Raw genomic sequence first — 21,696 nt, 5'->3', positions numbered from 1 at the left:
ATCTCGCATTTTGAGTCTTTTGAGATTTTTCTCAGTCCCTAATTGATGAAATCATTTCCATTTTTGTTTGTTTTATCTAAATCTAGGATCACGAAGATTTTTTCACAAATCTCAAAAAATGTCTAAGACTTCAAACAAAAGTTAAAACTTCACAATCATATTTTTAAAATTCCAACACGTGTAGGATTTCTACAGACTACGGAGCGTTATTTTCACCGGGTTGTCGTCAGACATTCGAACAACGTGCCTAGCACATCGTAGTCGCCTAATTTTTGCCGGTGGTATTTCCAGTAGCATTCACCGGCTAAAGAAAACGTCTACTTCCTCTTGCACAAAAGAAGGCAAAATATTAGGAAAGACCCATCAACGATTTTCTGCTCAATAAACACAAAAAGGTAGTTACTAGGACACTGAGCTCCCAAACCAACAACAATCCATTGCGAAAGACAATCGTTCAAGGAATTGATTCCAGTGGAATCGATTTGTTTAATCATATGGTCGTGATTGAAAACAGAACACGAAATACCCCTGCCATGTGAAGGCGTATGAGCCTGAACCCGCGATCTTCGGTTCCAGTAAGCAAAAATGGATAGCCAATAGGCCACCGAGCCCTTCATAACACTAAAAGTTGCTTCAACCGTGTCGATTTCACCGTTCAAATCCGGTGACGACGACGACCCTTATAGCACGCTTATCACTAATGTTTTAGGCAATGAATTTTTTTTCTACTAATGAATTTGCCACCACTTCAGTTTAATACCACCCGATTATTTAATAATTCCCCAGAATCAACTTTCCCCTCATTTTGTTTTTATTGACTCACCCTAATCGCAATTACTCTGCACTAGTTCCTGCTTCTCACCGAGTAGGTAGTGAGTGAAACCAGAGAGAATGAGATTCTCTCAACCCACCAGCGGCGCACATTGTGACGTCTGCCTGCTTTGCTGCGATGCGACGATGGAATGGAGACGCACGGTGCAGGATTGCGGAGAAGCGAGGGTATGTGTAGGTAGGTATGTACACATGGATGGTAGTGGTCGACAGACAGACGGATGGCGGTGTAAATTTCGACTTCAAAGTGATCCTATCTCGGGATGCCAGTTTAGTATTGAAGCTTCATCTGATCGTACTGACTTGGCTTGTCTTGACTGCACCGAAAAGTAGTTGTTGAGAGAGGGTACTTTCGTTTGAATTTGAAACCTGATTCGATAACCAGAAGACGGCGGAAATTCAATACCAATCTTCCGTTTGTGCAACAGGTTTTGCTGTTTTCGAAGGAAAATAATAGGCAGAGTGTGAAGGTGAAGTGCGGAAAATTCGCGAGTTTCGTGATTAAGCTGCGATTCCGGTTAGTTGGCTAGTGAGGGTGCGTTCAACTTGTAGGATAATGCTCCTGAGAACTAAGTGCAAGCTTAAATCAAGTGATTCAATGAAACGGTAGTAACGGAAAAGTTTTTCAATCTGGAAGTAGGAAACCGAATTTGGTTTCCCAGTGCTTTCGAATATAAAGCAGCGTGAAAGTTGATCATCACCATCATCCTTGAAAGAGTGGGAACGAGTCCCAAGGCACCAGCAGCATCAGCAGCAACAGCAGCGGTTGGCTTTCAAGTGTGCGAATTCTTGCTTGCCACCACTCACTCTAGTTTACATGACTGACTGTACGGGACAGCAAGGTCCCCCCAAAGTCAACTACAACGTCGTCGTCGTCGCCACCGTCGTCATCTTCGTGTTCGTCTCAGCCTCTGGCTTGGGCAAAGCGGTGGTCGAATTTTCAACTGCGGACAGAGTCGGATATCGACGCCAGCAGCATCAGCAGCATCTACTGCAACCATCCGCACTGCAATCGAGTGCATTCTTCAAGGAGAGCGTAACATGAGCGCGAAGTGGAGAAAGTGAGATACTCGCAGCAATTTGTTGGTGAATTGGAAGTTTGTGTCTGTGTTTATAACGTTAACGGAAGCTGAGCTTCTCCGTTGTTTTTACTTAAGTGGAAGTGATTGACTAAAGCGCAAAGCGCCAGGAAAATAGTGGCCGCAGAAAGAGTTACACCTGTGATAAAAAGAAGAAGGAGAAGTGGGTCGTATTCTGGTTCGTGTGAGGAGGAAACTAGGTCACCTGGAACGGCAAACAATTCCCGATCTCTGAACGCCAGTGTTGATCAGGTACGTCATCAACGACAACGACGGCGAGCAATTGCAGCTGGATGCATCTAGCATAAGTAGTTCTAGTTGGGGATCAAATTTGCAAGTCTAAACAGCAGAGCTTCAGTAACGAACGACGCCATTATCTAGCTTCCGTGGGATTGATGCATACCTACGGCGAAATTTCGAACAATTAGTAATCGAACTTTACACCCCCCCCCCCCCTCCCTCACTCTATCTCGCTTCGGGAAGGTTCGCAAATTCCGTCTCAATTTGTTATCGGAGTAATTAAATTGGCAGCTGATAAGCGACGACAGGGACGAAAGACTACACTCAACTCAGTGAGTGTGAGTGCGCGGGAATGCACCACTTAATGGATGTTTTGTTGCGATAAAAGCGATTGTTTTGATTGTGTTTCGTGTTCAGTGGAAGTACTTGTTGGAACAACACGTTTTACTACACAATTGATGGCGTGTGTGAGTGTGAGGTTTCGATGGAAATTAGTAACCTGCTTCCTGCTGCAGCAGGTGTTTGTTATTAATTTTAGAAAATCGCACGTACTGCACACGCTATGGAATAGTTGTTATATTTGCTTACCTTGTAGGGTTGTTGTTGTTGTTGTTGGCGGGCAGGGTGATTGAATCAATTGCTTTCGGGAATCAATCTCCTGCGTGCAATTAAAAGAGGTGATCTAGTTGTGACAAGTGCTATGCGGCTCCTCTTCAATACCACGAAAGGCAGACAATTTCCGCTATCACATACAATAAATAACCCAAGGAAGCACATTTCAGTGCCAACATTACAAAAGGGCGAAACCTAATTTGTAAACAATGGCTTTCGGCATCGATTTCTCGCGAATAAAAGCTCACACATTCAAATTCACAACAGCATCAGTCAGAGAAACATCGTTAATTTGCAGGAGTGAGTTGTTGTTGAATTAATTGTTTACAAAAGCAGTTTCGCCGGAATGAAATGTTGGCAGTGATTTGTTTCAAATTTTCGTTGCTGTGTGATCGTTTGATTGGTATGCCTCTGCTGCGATGTGTTTCATTTTCAAATTTCTGTTGACATCGGCTTATGATAATCGATCGTCGATGGAGCTCAGCATTATAGTCCCAGTTGTGAGGCCACCAATCACGAATTTTATGTCACATCGTTTTTATTTGCTGAAAAAGAACGCTAGCAGAAAGGTCTGACTGCATTAGAAAAAAAAAATAAACAAATTTGTCATTACTGATAGCACACTCACATAAACTCGTTATCTATCAGTTCTTTAAAAAAAAAAGAATATAATATATTAAAGTACGGCAAGGAACCTTCTCAAGAATTTCAAGATTTTTTGTTTAAATACGACCAACCTTATCTTTACTCTTTAAATATAATAATTCTAGAGTGGATTTATATTAAGTGACAACATACATTCTGAAACTCGAATTGTTTTTTAAGATTCATAATTTTCTTGAACCCTGGATCTAATAAAATCAGACTGGGAGTAATTTTCATGAATCTGTACTGAACATAAATATTGAAGACGACATTGAATGTTTTCCAAGAAACCAGATCAAAAAACAAAACAAAAATAAGGACCTTGCAAAAGTTTCTCAGCTTATGGACTTTAATGAATGAATTTGTTGAGAATTTCCAACTAACCAACTTTCTTCAACTTTATTATTGAGATTTTTAGCCAGTTCATCTTATACTCTAGGGGTAATTTCAAGGGAATTCAGAGGAAAATTTCATGGGTCAAATTGTTAGGAACACTTTAGGTGAAGTCTGTGGTTTCCTTTCAAGTTAGATCTGTTAAACTTCCAAGGTTGTTCTAAGTATAATCCTAAGGGAATCCTAAATATGATTCAAAAGGAAATGTCCAACAGAATTCTTGGGAAGATTCCAAGGTATTGCCAAAGAGAATACCTAGAGAATTCTAACTAAGAAATTTGTAAGGAGAACTTCTTGGTACTTGTGAGTAGAATTCCTAGAGGTGAAGGAGAATCCAAAGGGAATTCTGAATAGAATGAAATGAAAAGTTTGAGGGAAGTATTCCAACGGAATTATGTGGAAAGTTTCAAATAAATTTCCAACAAAGTTTTGACATAAATTTCAAAGCAATAATCTGAAGGAATTCAAGGTTGTTCCTGTAATAATTTTAGGAGAAATCAAAGAAGAGTTGTTAGGGAAAACTGTGGAGCATTTCAAGCAAAGATTTAACGGGATTGATCTTAGAGAATTCGGAGTGGAATGCAAAAGGAATTCCGAGGTTAATTCTATGGGAATTTCAGGAGATACTTATGGTGGTAAGCTTCAACCGGTATTATCCTCGGATTAAATCCCGATCAAGAATGTCCGGCTGGTTTAATGTTGACATCAGAATTAATCATCACGACTCTAAAGCAAACATTTTGCAGATCATACAAACAGGGACGGTATTAAACGTTAATCCGAGTTGGAGCTTGCCGCCATCAGTGAATACTGAGGAGAGTTTATTTCAGGAAAATGCTTATGAAATTCCTACGTAATTCCGTGAAATATAGTGTAAACCAAAGAAGATTCCGGAGATCATTACTAGAGTATTTTGGAGCAAATTGCTAGGGACAGTTTTAGGACGAATTCTGATGAAATTTTTAAAAGTTTCTAAGTTTGTTTAGTTAGAGTTAAGTTTAAAATATTTCAAAATTCTAAGAAATGTTTTATTTGGTATTTTATGCTTGAAAAAATTCTCTTGATTCTGGATTTAGTAAAAATAAAATCAATCCATAAAGGGAGTTGTTTTTGCTGACATTCAGTGCTTATACAATCTGAATCCTCAGACCAATATTCCGCGCTTGGAAACGTTTCCAAAATTCTGGACCATAAGAAGCTTTCAAAATTCAAAACTAACAGAAACATTCGAATAGCACATTTTTTTAGCGAATGTCAAATAAATGTTTCATTGATATTCTCCTGGAAAATCAGGGAATTCTATTTAGCATTATGAGTTCCAAGAGCTTCTCTTAGCCTAGTCGGTAAAGTCGCAGTTACAAAGCAAGACCATGCTGGAGGTGGCTGGGTTCGATTCCCGGTCCGGGCTAAGAATATTTCGGGTTGGAAAATTTCTCGACTTCCCTATCATTGTACTTGCCACACTTATAACTGTGGAAGTGCATATACAACACTCAATTGCGAAGAAGAAGAAGAGTTTGTAAAGAGTTTCATTGGAGTTTGGTGATCTCCAGCAAGAAGATCAGTGGAGTTTAGCTAAATTCCGGGAAATCCAGAGAAACACAACGAACTTCATTTTCAAGACCTTATTTCTGAAATTGAAGACCATTATAAAACCAACAATAAACCAACAATGTTAATTGGGTTGTAGTTTTGAGAATCTAAGGTAGACTCAGGCGGTCTAGGAGCCGTAGAAGGTTAGGGTAATTTTCAAATGAACAACATCTGAAGTACTATGTTCTGCTCTTCAAATAAGTTTAGAGATCTACACAAAAGTTCGGGAATCTTTGAAATGCTTTTTGGAAACTGCACGGGCTGTTCATAAACTGCGTAGACAGTTTTGTATGGACAAATGTCTACGCAGGGGAAGGGGGGTCAAGAATTCCAGAAAACTGTCTACGTAGTTAAGGAACAGCTCCTTATGTGTTTTTTTAATTGAATTCATTTAATTTATTAAATGAAAAATTGTGAAATTTTACCGAAATCTCAACAGCGGAACAGCAAACAACTTTCTTGGGAGTTTGCTGTTCGAAAAATTACGTTTCAATTATTTCCAACAATTCTCTCAAAGCTCTTGTTAAATTTTTCTAGATAAGCTAAGCATTCTCTATTGTTATTCCTTAAATTTTGGCCAAAACGCTTTAGTATTCTTTTGGAATTTACTCCGCAATTCTCCTCAAATTCTCCTAAGAACTAAATTAAACTTTTCCCATGATTCTGCTTACTATTACTCTCCACAATAACCATGCAATTCTGCACAGATTTCTCCTGAAAATTCCCTAGAATTTCCCTTTAGCATTCTCTAAGTGTTCTTTGAAAATTCGCTTCCACATCATTTTCTTGGAATGCTCCCGTTCATTCAAATATCCTGAAAATATCTTAGGAATTATCAGGGTGACCAGTAAACAAGGAAAACCGGGATAAAGTCGAGAATTCGAGGTCATCGGGAGAATACCGGGAAAAGCCCGTGATAAATCGGGAATCGTCCTCTCTTCAAGAAACATAAGATTTTGGACCTTGAAAAAAAAAATCAAGACCATTGACTAGACTAGATTTTCAGAATACAGTCAATTGGATTGATTGATTGATTTCCCTTACAATCACTTTGAAGAAGTATTAACAAAATTTTAAAATGATTTTCCAAAGTAATTTTGAACAGATTTAGAATGAATTCTTGAGATAAGGTATTTCAGAGAAAATATCCTAGATTAAGATAAACTCTAAAAAGAGTTTTGACTAAAATTCAAAGTCAATTCTAGATAGATCTGGAATTAGGGTGTAACAGCCTTTGTAAACAATGACTTCTCTCGTTGACTTCTAGGAATTGAAGGCACGCCTACACAAACCAACATATCCATCGGGTAGGAGAAGTCTTGCTCTACTCGATGGTGCTGTCGATTTGTCGATTTGTCGATCATCGAGAGAAGTCATTGTTTACAAAAGCTGTTACGCTCTAATTCCAGGTCTATATGATTTGTTTTTGCTTATTGATTTATTTGATAAGGCTCAATTGAATTAACTTTACAGAGCCAAGGATTCTTGTTCACTATACAAAACATCGTAAAACTCTATTTAAAAGGTACAACACAATAAAAATTTTATCTTCCGTTGGCCAATAAGCCTCCTCCATCAGAATTGGATCCGTTTTCTTACAGTTCGTAAAAGTAGCGTAAATTTGTGTTCAGTATGATGCATATAAATGGAGCGTGACATATCATATAATTTTACATTTCTGAGAAATTTCATGCAATGCAGCAAATATTGTATACAAAAGCCCATTGTTGTAAACAACATTGTTTACAAGTTGCTCGGTTGTGTGAAATGAAATACAAGTTTACGTGAATGAATGTTAACATCACTATTAAAATTCAGAATTTTTAACTGTGCAGTGGTTTCGTTGTATGGCAGTATTGCCAACGGGGAGCAGAGCGCTTCCATAGCAGCAATGGACGCAAAACGTGTTCAGCACTCACACACTCATCACGAAAAAGTTGCTTTCCAAAATCGACGACGCATCGACCGAAAGAACTGCTGATGAAGAACAATGAGGAGGACCACACAATGGTTGCTGCCGAGTAAACAGACGATCGCGTGACACACCTAGAGAGTGGCCTGCTTATGTCGACAGCCGAGCGAACAGTGGTATATAGAATTGTATGAGTTCAGAGTAACTTTTTTAGATAGCTCTGTGGAAAAATCCATGGCGATTGTGAAGAGGATTTCCGAATCCGTGACAATACCAAGGCAATTGAATTTTAAGGGTTAAATTCCAAAGGAATTGTTCGAAGAGTTTATGGAAATACCGAGGATAATTTCAAGATGTGATCTCGAAAATATTTTCTAGATAACTTTAAGAAGAATTCCATGTTAATTTTCAGTAGAATTTAGAGGAGCACTCCGAGATAATTCTGAGTACCCGTTAAGACCCATTTTTTTTGACCTCCAGACAATGCGTGATTTTTCCAGGAGTAACCCACATTATTTGAAAACAAGATGTTAAGGTTATTTCAAAAATAATTATATTGATATTGAAAAAATATTGTACGTTCCCAATTTCCGTTAAGACATGATTAAAGAGAAAAAAAATACTGATCTATAAATAGATCCCTGGGCGTTAACGGGTTAAGACAATTCTGAGGGCAATTGCATGGAAGTTGAGGAAATTAAGCGAATTTATCAAATGAAAGGAAGCTTCAGTGAATCCTTAGAAATACTTTAAAATTTGAAGATAATCTAAGGACGTATTTGCCCTGTAACGTGGGTAGATCACCTTTTCGTGGTACGTTACGGGATGTAAGAGCTACCACCGATTCCTAATCCTGACTACTTCAAACTAGGGGAACAGGATTGTTCAGTAATCAAAGGAACACATCTTAGTCCTTGTTACTTTTCATGCCTTGTTGATAGTGACAAGACTCGGCTTTGTCCACCGAGAGTGATCTTGAAACAAGGAAAAAATGAGTTAGTTAGTCTTCATCTATGTGATTCCTAATCTTCTATTCGTTGTTCCCTAGTTTGAAGTGGTTAAGACTAGGGTTCTGATGCATGGACATTATCGGTGTCACTCCTTAATTTTGTTGCTAAGGAATCCAATTTTGACTGACAAAGAGACGCGTCTTTGGAGGGTGTTTCAACACTCCGAAGGGTATAAAAAGCGGGACCTTAGAATTAGAGTCGGATCCTTGCGATAAATGCAAGAGTGGCAACTGTTAAAAAAAAATCAAATACTTCATCATTTCTCAATAGTGATGGAGTAATACTACATGCACTAAACTAAGGACACGGGATATACTACAATAGATCAATTTACTGGTCGCAGTAGTGTTAGGTCCCGAACAGAGGAAAAAAAGACGCATTTCATGAATTTTTTGGAGTGTTCAGCAAAGAATTTCTGGACCTACTAACAAAGCAATTTTTGGCTCCCTGAAATATTCTCAAATTACTTTAAGATGAGTTCTAAAAAGAATTTTGTGAAATGTTTATTGTTCTTAAACTAAATAAAATCTTGTAGAGTTTTGGACGAATATTCGTAGTTACATTTTTAAGAATCCGAACACAGAATTCAGAATTCAAGATTTAGCAAAAATCCTACTGTCTTTTTTTCCTTCATTTGTTTTCCGCACTGGGTACCGGACGCCAGGGAGGCAGCTCCCACATCTGGACCCTACCTTTCGACCCATCAACTCATGGACCGGGTAGCAACAGTTTTACCTCCCATCCCCAAAGGAAGGCGTGATCAGAGATGTTATACCTCAGAACATCCCGTCGGCGCCGACTGGGATTGAACCCAGGCCCTATGACGCGAGAGGCAGTCACGCTTACCGCTATATCACCGGTGCCGCTGAAATCCTACTGTCTTATGATGATTCATTTAACCTAGTGATCTGTTCGGTTCAATTGCATTTGGTTTCATGCCTAATTGAAATGTATATCGCACTAACGGGAACATTTCCAAAATTCTGGGGAAAAACCTGGAAATTACTAATCGGGATTTGCTGGTCACCATTATCTTTAGCATTCCTTAAGATTTCTCCCAAAATTGTCTAAAATCGTTCCCAGAAGCTGTGTAATACTCTCCTTGGAGTTTACTTGAAATCTTCTTCGTAATTACTTTTTGATATTACTACTTAGAGTTCCTTCGATTTTTTGGAGTTCTGTCAGTTGGAATTCATTCTAGAATTCGCCTGGAATTCATGTATGGGAATATATTCATTTGTTATTAGTATTCAATTCATAGTTAACAGGCGTCTATTAACTTTTCTTGGATAATTTTTAGGATTTTTTTCTTTCATTGATTTGTTTTCCGTCGATCTTGTTTTCCGTGCTGAGCACCAATGCTACCGACGCCAGGGAGGCAGCTCCCACTTAGGGCTTAGAACATTTTTCGAGCTATAAGACTTCGAAAAAAATTGTCTGAACCTTGTAGTGAAGTTCTTAAGCCTTGAAATTCGAAAATCTTCCAAAATTTCAAATGTCATAATTTTTGACATGGAAGAGAAGTAAAGCCGTTGGTCCCGGCCCATGCTGTCTTCCTGCACATTCGATTGCCGTCAATGGATAGCATTCGATGTCCGTCGGTGATTGGCACTAGATTGCGGAACAGAGACCGACGTTAAATAAAGGAAAGAAGGAGATAATTTTTGACATCTCGATGATGGGAAAAGCTACGTGATTTCGAAAGTTGGAAAATAGTTTAATATTCTGGACATCAAAATGCTTTAAAATGTGGATTACTATTCAAATTACAATCTCGCGGCCTATTAGATCTTTAGCTTAACCGGCATCGCCTAAGTTTCATACATCAACTGATTAACATATAAGCAGCTGTCTGTACATTGAAATCAAAATTTGTTCGGGTTCGAAATAAGTCCTGTCAACTTAATTTCCTGCTCATAGAGCATCATTAGGCTTACTACATGCCAAACGATTGCAAATCCCATAAATTGCATTAGAATATATAAGCAAAGCTGGAGTCAGGTGTAAAGTTAACAATTGGATCGTAACAGCCTAAAAAAAAAGAGCAATTATTTAATTACAAATATATTGGGCACTATTACGACATCGTAAAAACGTAAAAGTGACACGGGTGGACACTGTGTGACAGCGCGATTGTTAGTTGCCCGGACTTTTCCGCACGAGCGCGTGCTTTCCTCCGTCGTATGTTGTTTACACAAACAAACGGAAAACTGTGCGGGGAGAGTGCAAAACTCGCGTCATTCATGCGACAGATGATGGCGGGTGATCAACCTCGTCGTACTCGATGATGGTGTTAGATGAACACAACATTTTCGTTGGCTTTGGATGGAAGTGTGTTCCTAAACTCAGAGATTACAGAAATTTGAACCCTTTTGGTAGCTTTCGTCGTCAAAGGCGACATTGGTTGACGTCAAGCCGAATGAAATCTACGTTACAGAGTGTGCCTGCCTGCCTAATGGCGATTCATCACGACAATGATGGTTTTGATTGTGCTTCTGATGAGGGATGACGACTGCCATCGTCGACCACTAGCAATCAATCCTTGCCTTTGTCTGCCGATATGGATTGGAAGTAAATTTGCTCGACTGTGAAATTGATACTCGTTAGCTGATCGAACAGAAACAGCAGAGGCGAAACGCACTTTGGTTTCTCACTTTAATGATTCGTTGCATAAATAGAAATAAGTTGTTGCGGACGGATTTAGCTTTCAAGTATAATGACGCTTTTTTAATGAGACTTCAAAAGTTTATGAAAACTTTAAAATTTGTTCCCCAATTAGAAATCTTTGCTGAAGTTACGGAACGATGCTATTTTGTGATTTCTAAAAATATGCCATACGCCTTTAAATTCCTAGCTGCTAATAGGTTTAACCTTTTGCTTTGATTTGCACCTTACGTAAGATGTGTGTTCTAGCACCAGTGAAGCCCACAACAATCGGATTGAGTTTTATGATTTCAGCACCCTTCCTCAATGCGTATTTCGAGAAAGCAACGAACTCAAACGGATCATGAATCAAATCAGATTAGTGTCATGTGCTGAATCCTATTTATTCCTCCCTTCAACCATCCGTGAATGCGGTGCAAAAGACAAAATGCAAGCCAACGAACCCATTTCCAGGTGACGCATGATTCGGGAAATCTACAACGCAAAATATGATACCATCATCATCCAAAATGACATGGGGGGAATTTGTGCTGCTTAGTACGACGAAGAAAAATGATCTTTAGAAATCCAAAGAGAGAGAGAGAGAGAGAGGGAACGATTCAACCAACCACGCAAATGACAGACGCTGCGTACTACAAAGCAGGGTCAGGAAAAGTGGTAAACTTTCACTTTCGTTTCAATCTGCACTCTACCATTGACTGCTGCTGCTGCTGCTGCTGCTTAGGGTTGTCATTACCGCGGGTATATTTAGCGAAAGCAGGCTTTTCGGCATTGAGAAGATTAATTTTGTTATTGAACTTTTCAACCGTTTCTTTAATGTTTTGACGAAAATTTGTATTTTTTTTCTGGAAAGGCAATCCAGTTTCCGACAACTTGGTCTCAGACGTCATTTCGATTAGATGAGCCGTTTTCGTGCTATGATTTATTGAAAAATATAGATTACGTTATTCTGGAAAAATAAGTGCCAGTCAAAATAGCCGAATTCCAGCAGAAACTTGGTTCATTGCGAAGTTTTATGGAATTCTTAAATTCGCCTGAAACTACTCAATTGAACTATTGAATGTCAAACATTAGATATGGAAATTTCCAAAATTACCGGTTTTTAAAGGTTAAAAACCGGTAATTCGGTATTGTAAAATGACACGGTAATACCGGTTAAATCGATTAAACATCCCTACTCCTGCTGCCAAGACGCAGTCGTTTGTTTTTTGTGCTGTGGATGCTACCTTTCCCGTGTCATGTCTATATACCTACAGCACTGACCGCGGTTGCGGTGTTGTTGTTGTTGGGCCGCAATCGCCAACTGCTCATGAGGATGATCATCATCATCTTCGAATGCAAAATACTGAACCTGGAAAGTTGCTAATTTTAACTCTGCAAAACTCGACGTACTGGGTTTTCTGATTGGCGACCGACGGCAGCAGTGGTGGAGGTTCTCAAGTGGACGAAAGTAGGAAGTCTGTATGCTCTCTAATGTGAACTCAGAGATTTATTTGCTGTTACAATTTATTAATTGGAGAAAATGTACTGTTGGTTTGGAAGCCAAGTGTGTTGCATATGAGGCAATCTTGTAGATGGAAGATTTGATCAATGTTTATTTTCCGTCAGTATCTGTTCCGCTCGTATGTGTCAATCACTGAAGCCAGGAAAGCATTTCCAAATCTGAACCCAGAAGATGTGATCAGTTGTTTTTTTTTTTTTTTTAGAAAATGCTAATGACCTTAGCTGGGTTAGAACCCAGACCCACTGGAGTAGGAAGCAGTCACACTCAACCGCCAGCAGTGCCTTCAATCTAAATTGATTATAGTAACAACATGGAGGACATAACGTTGATTTTGTATAGCTTTGATAGATTTCTTTAAGTGTAAAGATATACACTTGATGCAAAGATTAACGAACTTTGTTGGAGGGTATGAAGCGCGCCCCTTCGTATAATTCCATACACAGTTACAAGAAAAGCGTACATCTCCAAGCTTGCGAACCAAAAATCTATTAATAATTATCGATCCCGTCGATGTTTGGGGTATTTGAGATTGATTTAAACAATGCATTAATCGAACCTATTACTAATTTGCATCACTATGTCTAAAAGTCAAATAAAATCTCGACTTTTAAAAGGCCAAATATGATCCAAATGCCACGTAAGTTTTTTGTGATAATTCTATAGTGTCGTCCATGTTCTTCTAACATAATTATTATGTTGCGAAGGGGATGTAATATTTAAGTAAAAATGTGTTGTCCTGTTTAAAAGACTATCCGGTATTCGGTGCATTGCATTATCGAAGACAGCGTACAATCCTGCGCAAAATAAAACCAGTTTCATTCGATTCCTGAGACTTGTTTCCGGCAAGACAACTATATTTGATCAAGTTTCTTAAGCGGAAACAGAAGTTATTGAATGTTGAGGCACTTTTGCGATTTTATCTCCAGTGTGCGACGGTGGATCGAGTGAGATTCGTGTCTGCTTTGTAATATCATCTTAGAAGGTGTGATCCGAACAGTGGTACGATTACAGAACTTTCAAGCCAGTCACTAAAAGTCTCCTTTTTTAAGGCCAGCCACTAAAGTAACTTGTTCTTGTAATCAGTCACTATTTTCAACTTTTTTTTTTAACGTGAATTTATTTGAAGATTGATCATTCTTTGCTTTGTGACGTTTAATCGTCGTTCTCTATCTACAGGGTGTCTACTCATTTTTATAAATAAAATTACCTGAATTTTCCAAAGTCCAAGATCTAAAAATATTCAATGTCTTGAAGTTTCGTATTCCATGTAATGTAATGTAAAAATGATTTATTTCAAGTTCGTTATTAACTTTATGAAAGATTAGAGATCTTCATGGCAGTCCCATTAACTTCACAATAATTGTAGGAACTTTGGAGAAGTTCTGAGGAATGAAAGGAAATGCTGAGAATTTCAGTGAAGCTCCATAAACAAACTGCGGGAACATAAGGGAAGTTAACACGCTGAAAATATGGGGAACTTACAGGAAGCTTTAAGAAACTCAAAACGGTTCTTTTGGCATCAGAAACTCTTATGAAGTTCCTAGACAGGTATCAAGCAAACTTGAGAAATATAGGGGTATTGTGCACATTTTTAAGAAGTTCTAAGCACCTCAGAAAAGCTAGATCTAGAGATCTTTCAGGGTGTCTACTACCTGTAAAAATCTGGAAAACCGGGAATTCACAGGGAATTTTATTTTTTCTGGAAAAACCTGGAATATTCAGGGAATTTTGGTTCCACTCAGGGAATTTTCCAATTATCACTTCATTCGTAATTCAAAAGAAGTTTTTCGCTCAGTTTCTCGAAACGTTTCAAAAGCACCTCAATTCCAAAAACAAATCGCAGCTAAGTACTAAAGTACAATATTTTGCAGAACTCCATGGAAGTCGGAAATAGATAGATCTAAAGAACTTCAGAGAAGTCCGTAGACCTTAAAAGAAGTCTGTAGAACGTCAGAAAGTTCGTACGTTTTTAGAAAAATTTGCAAAACTTCAGCAAAACTCACAGATCTTAGGGAAAGTTCGCCGATCTTTAGATCAAGAATCCACAAAGAAATTTAAAGAACTTTAGAAAAATTCGGAGATCTACTGTGAAATTTATTGAACTTCAGGGCAGTTCGTAGATCTTTAGAGCAGAAATCCAGTACTTCAAAAAACTCTACAGAATTTGAAATAAATTTTAGGAACTTCAGAAAAGTTCAGAGGGTAGATCGTAAATCTACTCAAAAATTAGCAGATGTTTAAATAAATTTTCTGAATTTTACTGTGTTTCTTGGATTTTGAAAAACATTTACAGAACTTCAGGTAAATTCGCTGATCTTTAGAGATATTTGCACAGCTTCAGAAAAATTAGAAAAACTTCAGAATACCCCTAAAACTTCAGGAAAGCTAAAAAATTTCTAGATAATCTTTTCATTCTTAAGAAAATTGTATGGATGTTCAGAGATATTTGCAAATATTCATCGAATCATGAAAATCTGCAGAGAAAATTACAGAACTTTCGAGAATTTTGTAAATTATTAGAAATTTTGTGAATATCAGAGATAATTGTTGATCTTCAAGGATCTTAAATCTTCAGGGATTCAGAAACTTAGTAGATTTTTAGGAAAATTTGCAGAACTTCTGAAGAACACACAGAACTTCAAAGAAATCTGTAGAACTACCGAGAAATTTGCAGATCGTCAGGAAAGATTGTTGACCTTTAAAGAAATTTTACCCGTGAACAGAAACAAAACTTCAGGGACGTCAGAAGGTTTGAAGATCTTGCAGAATTGAATTGTGAACAGAAATTTTCAGAACTCAAGGAATCATGTAGATCTAGTGAGAACTTTTCCCACTAGCTTGTCTAAAGTTGGTTTCAACATCCTGGCGAGGTTTTGAAATCCATTTTCATCTTCATATCACAGCTCTTGAAGGACAATATGAGCCAGATCCCTGCCTGTGTTCCTCCTGAGCAACCATGTTCTACTCCACAAAGTTCACCTACTCTTTCTCATTTTATTTAAAATAATAAAAGCAAATACGTCTGCCGAAACTAGAGCAATTTCCCGGTAATTCATGATGGAAGTATTTACTATTGGTGCATTTACTAAACATAAATTGTACAAATTAATACTAAACAACCTATGTTTATCTGTTCTGCTGTAATATTCAATAACTTTTTTGCTGTGCCGACTTATAAGTACCAACGCCCAAGTTTGAACAATCGAAAATAACATAAATCAATAAGTACATAAAAGGGATTCCAGATGGATAAATAGATAAAATAATAATGTGTATAATTTGTATGCACCTGGAATTTTTTTCATCCGACCTGGAAAAACCTGGAAAACTCAGGGAATTTGATTCCTTGGATTGAGTAGGCACCCTGATTGAACGTCCAATTGAAAGCTGGGGAGAAGTCCAAGATGACTCTAAGCAGAAATTTATGAAATTTCTGAGGTTAATTGCATGTAAATTCTAAGGAGAATTCAAATAAATTTCAAATAGATTTATAGAAGGAGTCTTCAGGGAGCTCCTGGAAGAATCAATAAAAAATCGAAAATAATCTACTCTTACTAAACATGTGTAATTACTTTATGCGTAAATTTAACGATTTACATAGTCGGAGATGCGTACGTCAAATATCAGACTTGAAGTGAAGATTTTATACGATTGATGAGGAGATTAAATTATATAGTTGATTGCTCCGTTATAGTACGGCAGTGTGAAATTTGTGTATACAAAAAGCACTCAAACCATCACTTATGAAATGTATTTACGATATAGTCATCACAAATTCAATGTTGTATTCTTATTTCTTAAGATGTTTTCTAATTATATACTTATTCAAAGATTCATATTAAAAGAACTAAATTGACTGAATTTCACTAATTTTTTTTCTACATATATCGAGCATTTTCAAAGTAACCACAAATCAAAAAACTGAAGTTCGGTCACAAAACTAAAAAAAAATAGTGCAATTGCTTTAATTTCCATTAAACATATTTCTAACGAATTGACTCTTGGATCCTCAGTTCTTGTTTTAAAAATATATAATTTGAAAAACATTCATTACTGTAAAAAATATTTGGAATATACTTTAAAAAAACTATCAATGTTACCCCGTTTTACTTTGTTACACCACATTGTAGTTTCATTTTTATACCTGTGATCTTGACTTTTATACCTAGGGGATGAGTACTTAAGGGGGTTAGATTTTGAAAAGTTCTTTAGTGGGAATGACACTGATGAAGACTGCACATTGTAGTCGAAATACGTATCTGTCATGGATACCAAAAATAATTAAGTGGAATTAATTTCATTACTTCATGTCGGAAGAAGATTTTTCAGTTGAGTTCAGTTAAAATTAAGTGGTAAAACTATAAATCGCTAAACAGAAGTAATAAATAAACATTCTGATGAATAAATGCCATGAATTCAACTTGTTATCTTTCAGGACTTTGAACAAAAACATTTCCCGTTTCCCGGGAAGGCTAAATGGCCGGGAAATTGAAACACTAGTCCATAACAACAATAATATTTCCCGGGAAGAGGCATTCAGCTGGCCGGAAAATGGAAACACTAGTCAGCACCCTGTTAAATGATCAAAGTGAAGCGAAGAAATTGATTAAAAGTCTCTGAATGTGTATGAATTAGAATGTTCGATTATTTTTTGTTCGAATAACACCTTTCGTTCTTCATGTTCCTAGCCAAATTTAAACCATTCCGTTTCTGAATGGTATGCAATGATAAAATTGCATATCAAAATAAATAAGACACATTCTTCTTGAAGTGTTTCATCATCCGAAGAATTCACAGGTATTGTCATTTTGCAAAGTAATAAAACCTCACTCTTAACGCTCAAAACTGAAACACTTTGTCTTCAGTCGACCGGAAATTGTTGGAATATTTCAGTGCTCATCGAGTGGAACAACTGCCGCCATCATGATCTTCATCAATAGTGTACGAACACCAGCAGTAGTATGAAATAGTGTTGTCCATCCAGCGCCAACAGGCCCTGATAAATAATAAAAAATGCACTTTTAAAGCTGTGTTCGTTCAGCCACATTCCAGTGGTTTTGTAGCCATATAAACCTACATAAGGGAGATTTTATTTTTCGAATTCCTGGAACAGCCACAACCCGCAACAGTCGGTGCAACAACAGTATCGCTAGCTTTTGCGCGGGTTCCATCTCAGTTTTGCGTGGTGAAACCGTTACGGTGTAATTGCAAAAAAAAACCTGGATGATGTCAGGAGGAATGCAATTGCGAGTTTTTCGAAAATGCACCTCAAACACATTCCATTTGGGTGGGGGAGGCATCGCTCAAATGGTGCAACTACTGTATTCTGTTTTCCGTTCCGCAAGCACAACCCCTCTCGAACGGATGAGCTCTACCAGCCATTGCCGATGTAATGTTTTCGTTCGCTGTCAATTCCAGTAAAATCACGCTCACTCGTCAACTTTTTGCCTGACCTTTTTTGCTCGAACGTACGGGCCATGTACCGAATATCGGAGAATCTCCCTTGGGAACGACGATCATCGACGTCATCGGCCATTCCATCACCGGTTGACGTTGATGCTGTAAATTAATTAACTCTTCTACACTGCTCTTCTGGAGCACGCTGCGACTGCCGGATAGTGGGTGTGTGTGTGTGTCTGTGTATGGTTCGACTTTATTCATCATCATCATCATATGCAAACATCATGGAAAATAGCAGCACGGTTCAGAGGGCGAAAAGGGTTTCTTTGTGTTGCGGCTGATTTCCGCGATCGGATCCAGACAGACGCGGTTCCGTTTTGCTTTGTTTCAGGAACTTACGAACCACTGCCGACGGCGATAGCTGAGAAGGTGAAGTGCCGAGGGTGTCATTTCTATACAGAGCTGGAAGAAGGGGCTATCTGCTTGCTTTGATTGATTTTCTTCATCAGCCAACAGCCAAATACAATAGGCAATGTTGTTTCAGCTGAGTTATTAACGAAAGAGAAAGTCGATGAAGAGAATCGATCAAAGTTTGGATGGATAGGCCCTTTTTCCAGCTCTGTGTAGATTTGTTCGATTTCAACAGTGCGGGGGCATTTGCAAATGACGTAAATTGTGCTCGCAGGTACCTACTGCGAAACGTACGTAGAGGAATGCATTCTCCTGGAATGGAGTTTGTTTACCCAGCGTGTAGTTTCCTGTCTATATCAGTTGTGTACGTACATATGTACGTATAGACAGCGAAGCGTGTGCGATGACGTGCTTTTTATCGAGACAACACAACCCTCGGTTCCATTAGTGCAACGATAAACGGCGGCTGATGCTAATGAGAAACTACGGATAGCGGGGGACAACTACAGTAACAGGCTATTCAGACTGGTGTTTGTCGTACACAGTTAACCAGAGAATTCCTATAGATAATTTTGGAGGTCTTTCAAGAATTGATAAATTCTGTAGCAAATGTAGAAATTCCTGGATTGTCATTTGACCTCAGACAAATGGACATATGTTCCATTGTAAAACGACGATGTGAACGTGAACAAACTAAGTGACAATACAGCTGGATCTCACCAAGGAACTCATTCAAGTGCTACGTACAGAAATTAATACAAAATCAAAGAGCGTTGCAAAAAAAGGCCCCAAGTTTTCGATCATATGATTTTCTCATATTCAACATCTGAGTGAATGACCTACTCAAGCCATTTTTCATCATGCGTTATTTTGGGAGCAGAAAGTTAGCAATATTTGAGAAAATGCTAGAATATTTGCGTGAAACAGTGAAGGCTAAAAAAAATCTCGAAATGTAAACAAACAGAAAACAGAGAAAAAAAAACCATAACAAAGTCATCATCTATCGCATTATTGTCACCGACTGACTGTGCCAAAAAGCAGCAACCAAAGAAAAGAAGAAAAAAATGAAAATGTAAACGCGAACAAAAATATTTATATTTTCGTTGTCAGAGCAAACGCACTCAAAATAGATCTTCGCTCAGGCATAGACAATGCAGAGGGTGTATGTAGAAAAGTTAATGAGACTCTGCAACGAGCAACAGGATCAGCGTACGGAATTAGCACCACTTGTTCGGTGGCTTAATTTACATTTTTCGCAAATTATTTCCCGTGCAATTTTTCGCTTTACGCGGACCTGCAGATGTACAAATCGAACGGAAGTGGTCGGAACCTGTAACCGATGGCATCCGGAATTCAGTAGCTTTCATCGCCGACGTGTCAACGGACTTTTGTTGAACTTCTTGACAACGTTGGTAGATCGTAAATCTTCGCCGAGCTCGCACGGGAGCCAAAACTGTAGTTTGACTGTAGTGTTTCGGAATCATTCTTTTTCCTCCCTTTGTGTACCTACAGGTCGATTCCTACGACCAACCTGTTAGCGGAATTGCTCAGCAAGTGACACGAAATTGCCCCCGAAAATACAGTTAATCTGTCAACGTGTCCGTTTCGTCAACTGTGCCTTCTCCTCTGCACAAATTGGCTGCAACTGGCAAACAGCCTGTCTATGAATATTAAAAAAAAACCCTTTTCTTCGAAGAATAATCGAATCGGACGCGTCCCAGGCAGCAATCAATAAACAACTCAAGTCAGCAGACTGAAAACACCTGTCAAGTCCGGGATTTCAGTCAGGCCGAATAACAAAAACAAATACGGCGGTGCAGTGAAATCCATTTGTGTCATATTTCGTCTCACAATATGATCTCCTTTCTCCCGAGTCGCATTTCGGAAAAGTTGATGGCCGGGCAAGAGTTCCATCAACTAAACGAATACATCACATGTGCAAGCAGCAGCTACTGGGCAATCTCGTCACCGTCACCATCCATATAACAGGAAATATGACATGTCGTTCTCGCACCGTGTTTTTTTTTTCGCCAAGAAAAATCGCAAAATGCACTAAAATTTGTTCCATCCGAGATGAAAGCCGGGGAAAACAGAGTTTCAAGTGCTCGTTTTTTTTTTCATCCTGCTATTTTCCTAATGCTGTTGTTGACGTTGGGTGACCTTGTTTTGCGCGACACACAGATGTAGGTTGTTGATGTGCAGCAGGACGGGACCTACCGGTGGCAGCGAGTTTGTTGTCATCTCGTCAGCGTCGTCGTCGGTCGTTTCCCCGGTGAATTATAAAACTAGAACGGGTTTGTGCGAATGATTTGCAGCAAGAGCTCAGATCGCTGTTGTTTGCTTTTGAAGCTCTCGTTAATGGCAAGTGTGGTGATACTCTCAGAATTTATTGAAAGGATATATCATTTCAACACTAATATGGGGCACTAGGTTTGTTAGGACTTGTCGGAAATATATATCTAGCGTTCAGATCTGCGACAGGGTGTCTACTATCTGAAAAACCTGGAAATCTTGGAATTCTCAGGGAATTTTGTTTTTCTCGGAACACCTGGAATTCTCAATTATTCATTATTCAAGAAATTTTCAAATTCTCTTACCAAAGAAATTTTTATGAAAATATATGCAAACATTCTATTTCACTTATTATTCATAATTATACTTGGGCGAAAACTTTCAAGAATCTGGAACGAAGGTAAATATGCATGATGTTGACATAGTTTCTGTTGAAGTTGAACAGCTTCGCATCATTCTAGCACCTCAATCGGCTTCTACAATGCTATCGTTTGTCTTTCCTTCTTCCGTCGCTTGATTCGTAGTTTTTTTCATGCTTCGGTAAAGCGGGCGAGTAAAAGAGTGCTCGACTTTGATCTGACCGTCTTTCATGAAACACATCACGAGGTATATGACAGAAAATTAAAATGTATATTTAAAGCATTTTTCACATGAAAACACTTGAAGATTACACGTAACATGTTTAATTTATCTTCCATCCACGTATTTATCTATAAAGCAGTAGCGAAAACGGGATATAACGCATATTAAACCAATTGAAAGAGCGGTGACAGCGTGTCAGTAAAAGGAATTGAAAGCCAAATTTAGGCTTTGTTTCAACTCGAAAATCGATGTTACTTTCATTGGAAGGGGTGAGCAAAGCAAAGACGAAAAATTCCACAAACAGCCTTTCATTCTAAGCGGGCTTCTTTTTCATTTTCGTTTCGAGCTGATATAGTGCATTAAACAGGTTGCTTGAAATAAAACAAAACTCGAGCTCATTTTAGAGCTTCGAAAATGTAGAGCCCTGTACTCAGAGAATCTTGTTTTTCCAGGAAACAACTGGATTTTTTAGGGAATTTCCAAATTATCTTACGAAGGATTTTTCAACATTTTATTATGATATCTTTA

At 38.3% G+C, this 21,696-nt stretch overlaps 2 protein-coding genes across 4 annotated transcripts in view; one reads left to right on the top strand and one right to left on the bottom strand.

Moving 5' to 3' along the window:
* PRL-1 (PRL-1 phosphatase) overlaps window positions 1–21,696 on the top strand; it is a 193,357-nt gene that overhangs the window by 124,134 nt on the left and 47,527 nt on the right. The window contains exon 1 of one of the 3 annotated variants that reach the window (XM_065223935.1): window positions 1,277–2,162. The exons of the other annotated variants lie outside the window; for them this stretch is intronic. The gene's annotated coding sequence lies outside the window, so the exon portion shown is untranslated. Of the gene's footprint in view, window positions 1–1,276; window positions 2,163–21,696 lie in introns of those variants that run through there. 3 annotated transcript variants of the gene reach the window in all.
* The window catches only part of LOC135702879 (uncharacterized), a 156,430-nt gene that overhangs the window by 132,074 nt on the left and 2,660 nt on the right, over window positions 1–21,696 (bottom strand). The window lies entirely within an intron of this gene.

The sequence above is a fragment of the Ochlerotatus camptorhynchus genome, unplaced genomic scaffold (assembly GCF_037179485.1).
Source record: "Ochlerotatus camptorhynchus isolate MF236.1 unplaced genomic scaffold, CSIRO-AGI_Acam_v1.1 ptg000202l, whole genome shotgun sequence".
Classification (NCBI taxonomy): domain Eukaryota; kingdom Metazoa; phylum Arthropoda; class Insecta; order Diptera; family Culicidae; genus Ochlerotatus; species Ochlerotatus camptorhynchus.
The sequence above is the reverse complement of the archived record's forward strand: the minus strand, read 5'-3'. Positions and strand labels throughout refer to the sequence as shown.